The 4054-nt window shown below is 57.0% G+C and overlaps 1 protein-coding gene across 1 annotated transcript in view; it reads right to left on the bottom strand.

Moving 5' to 3' along the window:
* The window catches only part of CLPB (ClpB caseinolytic peptidase B homolog (E. coli)), a gene marked incomplete at both ends in the record, with an annotated part of 92850 nt that overhangs the window by 19772 nt on the left and 69024 nt on the right, over positions 1 to 4054 (bottom strand). The window lies entirely within an intron of this gene.

Genomic DNA, 4054 nt, shown 5'->3' with positions numbered 1-4054 from the left:
GGACAGAGATGGATGGATGGATGGATGGAGCGACGGGGGGCTGGCGAGGGGAGGATGCGAGAGGCACGCCGGGTTGCCAGCTCGCCAGCGCAACCTTTCTGCAAAAAAAAAAAGCAGGTTTTGAGGGGGTTTTCTCATTATTTCTTGCGCGCGAATGGCAAGAGGGAGGTTAGGACTGAAGGTCACAACAGCTCTGAACTGGTGCAAGTCTAGAAGGACCGGGAAAGGAGAGCCAGCTACCTCCGTGCCCGCCTGGACAGCGATGTCCAGGGGCATCCCGGTTAAGACACCAGCGGAAAATTTTACGGAAGGCAAGGAGGGTTTGGAGACCGAAACACCCCATTACCTCCCAAACTCCTAGGTCTGACAGCACACCCCTTCTTCAGGACAGACGCCGGTCTGCCTCGCAGAGCTGGTCACTCCTCCTACCCCCCACGGGTGTCCACAGCCACCCAAGGTGCGATTCAGCCCCTCAGCCCCAACCGGGCGGCCTCAGACTCTGTGAGCACGTTCACCAAACCGGCAACACGACTGCACTAGGCTTGTCTGGAAGATAAGGAGCGGCTTTTGAGGCCAAGAGGATCAAACAGAATCATAGAATCACAGAATCATTAAGGTTGGAAAAGGCCTCCAAGATCATCGAGTCCAACCGTCGACCCAACACCCCCAGGCCCACTAAACCATGTCCCTCAGCGCCTCATCTGCACGTCTTTTAAATACTTCCAGGGATGGGGACTCCACCACTTCCCTGGGCAGCCTGTTCCAATGTTTAACCACTCTTTCAGTAAAGACGTTTTTCCTCACGTCCAACCTAAACCTCCCCTGGCCCAACTTGAGGCCGTTTCCTCTCGTCCTAGTCGTAGTCACCTGCAGGCTGGATCTGGCCCGTGGAGCACAAACGTGATCGCCCTGGTTCAGACCAAGGGTCCACGGCTGCTCGGACTTTTGGCTAAGTAAATAATTCTTAGCATTTTAATATTAGATACCCCCTTGGTTGGACTGGAGTTGATGTCTGGTGGTTGGTTGACACCGGGAGATGGACTAGGTGTTTCCTCAGTCCGCTGCAGGCACCAGCTTGGTGCAGCGATGCTCCCCGGAGCGGCGTGCGAAGCAGCAGCCACAGGAGGAGGCTCAGGGATGAGCGAGTCCCATCAGGGGGACCTCCCTGCCGTATTCCGCTGACCCCCAGCTACCTTCAGCTCTGGGGACCTCCTGCGCCTGCCGTGGCGTGTATCCTCCACGGTCTCACTTCCAAGTGCCTGTCCAGCCTCCCCCGGAGCCCAGGCAAGTGCCACGAACCTTTGAGGAAAGCCCGTGCTGAGCACAGCCGACGGAAAACAGACTCCCACTGTATTTGCACCCCGAAACATTCCGAAGCGACCACTAATAGATGTGAAATACCGGTGCAGGCGGGTAGGGTGGCTGATCTGCTTCGGTTCAGGCAGTGGCTAAAGGGGGCAGGGAGAGGAGGAGGTATTTTGTGGGCCCTGTTCTGAATTTTGATCTGCGGGGGCTTCAGGTCTCACCCAGGTCTTGTAAGGGATGAACCCAGCTCCTACTTCAGCACGTTCGTAAGGATGCATGCCAACGGGACACGGGGACACGTGAGGAAAGCATTACTGAGCCTTGCCTCCCAGCTCGCCTTAAACAGGCTCCGGCAACGGTGGGGGAGCAGGCGCTGCCCAAGGGCACGGCTCTTCCCCACGAGACCAGAACAAGCGCTCCTGGGGGACAGCAGCGCCGGGATCCCCATGCCCAGACTGCTGACTCTGCCCCCGAACCAAACCCGAGCCCCCCCCCCGCCCCAGGAAACCAAAAGCATCCGAGCTCGCTCTGCTCCGCCAGCCCTCTGGGTGCACCACCACGTGCTGCTTCCCACCGAGCGCCGGGGACGGACTCGGACCCCAGCTGGAGCCAGGAAGGGACCGTGGGACATGAGATGCTCCGGACCACGGCTTGGACACAATTTGGCAGCTGGCTCCAGCAAAACGACGTGGTGCAAGGCTCCCGAGCGGAGCACAGACCTCACCAGATCGCAGTTTGCGCCCCGGGAGCCAACCGCAGAGGCACTGCGATACACCGAATTCCCAGCTCCTACTTCAGGGGCGGAGGGACAGACTCACATCTCAGCCTTCCCGATTTATCTGCGTCATTTAAACACGGCCTGATCTACAGCTCTTAAAAAGAGTTATTCTTGCCCTACGGATTCGGTGCACGTTGTAAAGCGTTTTGTGAGATTTTTGTAAGAAACGACATAAACTAAAAGGGTTCGGCGTCGTAAACGACGGGGAGGCTCTGCCCAGCAAGGTCCCTGCCAGCGTGCTTTTCGAACGGCGCGCGGCAGCTGCCAGACGCCAGCGAGACCGAAGATGCGGCGCGTTATGTTTGATGGAAGCAGGGCACGAAACGGGCAAGACGCCCAAGAATGATAACCTACGTTGTTTTTAAGGCAGCAGAGGAAAATAGCAGCATCGGAGGTAGAATGAAGGACGGAGGGAAATCGGAGATCGGCAGCTCGGCCGCGCTTTTAAAATAAAGCTCTTTAAACGCCGCTGCACAAGTGGCGCGGCAAAGCTCTGCGTTCGCTGCCTTTCAGCGGCTTCCGCAGCGAACACAGGAATAAAACCGCATCTCCTCCCTTTGTGACTGACGGCCATCTCCAAAACGCCGCCTGGGACTGAGCCTCTGCCCTCGTCCCTCAGCCCCGGGCTCTCAGCTGCCCGAGCCTCCCCGGACCGGGGCACGGGATGGCACCGTGGGGAGCTGTGGGTCTGTTTTCTCCCCGGAGCTGGCAGGAGAGCACGACAGTAACCTTTATAAATGGGGAAATCTGAGTTCAACCGGAGAAGGAAAGACAGTCAGCCCACTAAACCCTCTGCTTGATGGGGTATGGGAAAAGAAAGGATGCCTAAGAAAAGGCCGTGGCACACGAAGTGGCCTTCCTGCAGGAGCAGGGAGAGTAAACGGACAGGGGAAATATTTAATAAATATTTCCATTTTGCATGTAAAAAGATTTGCATGCGAAAACATTTACCAACTATTTCCATTTTGCATGTAAAAAGAAGCTGAGTATCACAGCCTACGGACTGGCGGCGAAATGCTGCCTCTGCCAGCAGGAGACGTGGTGGGAAGACGTGAAATAGCAGTGGCTCAAGTGAAATATTCCAGCAGCCGGATCGTACAGCTGCCCTGAGGAGCCTCACGTGAATTTGCCACCAAGCTCCCAGAGTTGCCCCTGTGGCTGAGAAGACCCGCGTGCAGCCGAGCTCCTCTGAGCCTGTGTCTGTATTTGAGGAGACCCCGGTAGGGTGGAAGCCGACAGGTCTGGTGGGGATTAGGAACGCAGGTACGAAGCCTCAAGTGAGCCTGAAAACTGCAAGAAAAAAATCAATCTACCGAGGTTAACAGCGAGAGGTTTGGGGATTGACTTGACCACGGCCATTAAGTATCTCCACGAGAAAGCAGACGACTCGCTCATCCAGCAGACAAAATTAACATGCTCCAGGGGCTGGATGAATTCAAACGAGAAATAAGGCAGAACGTTTTCTAATAATGAGGGTGATTAACCATCGCCGCGACTTACAAAGAGGAGGGTGACCGAACCCCTAATCCCTGTGGAGTCTGCAGGGAAAGATGCGGGGTCTTCCTGAAAGGTGGTGGTAGCTCAGCCAGAAGATGAAGGCTTGCATCGCTGCGCTACGCAGAGGGTCAGCCCCAAGAGCCGAAAAGGCCCAATTTAACCTTAAAATCCAGGGGCGCACCCACCCAGCGAAACGGGACTGAGCGCGGGGATCGTGAAGCTAGTGGGGACTCGAGCCCCAGCGCCACGAGGACTTGCCATTTTATGCCTGGGCGCAACGGAGATGCGTCACCCCCTGCCTTAGCCACGCTAATAAGCCCCGACTCCCGTCAAGGCTTAATTAGCTCGGGCGCAGAGCCAGGCTGCAGGACTGGCCTGCGTCCGGCTCTGCCTCACCCTGCCTGGGTGTCTCTGCTCGGCCCCACGGACCGGCTCGGGCTGCGGCCGGCGGTGCGGCTCTGTTCTCTCGGAAAC

Source organism: Pygoscelis adeliae, unplaced genomic scaffold, assembly GCF_000699105.1.
Source record: "Pygoscelis adeliae isolate BGI_AS28 unplaced genomic scaffold, ASM69910v1 Scaffold944, whole genome shotgun sequence".
NCBI lineage: Eukaryota > Metazoa > Chordata > Aves > Sphenisciformes > Spheniscidae > Pygoscelis > Pygoscelis adeliae.
The sequence above is the reverse complement of the archived record's forward strand: the minus strand, read 5'-3'. Positions and strand labels throughout refer to the sequence as shown.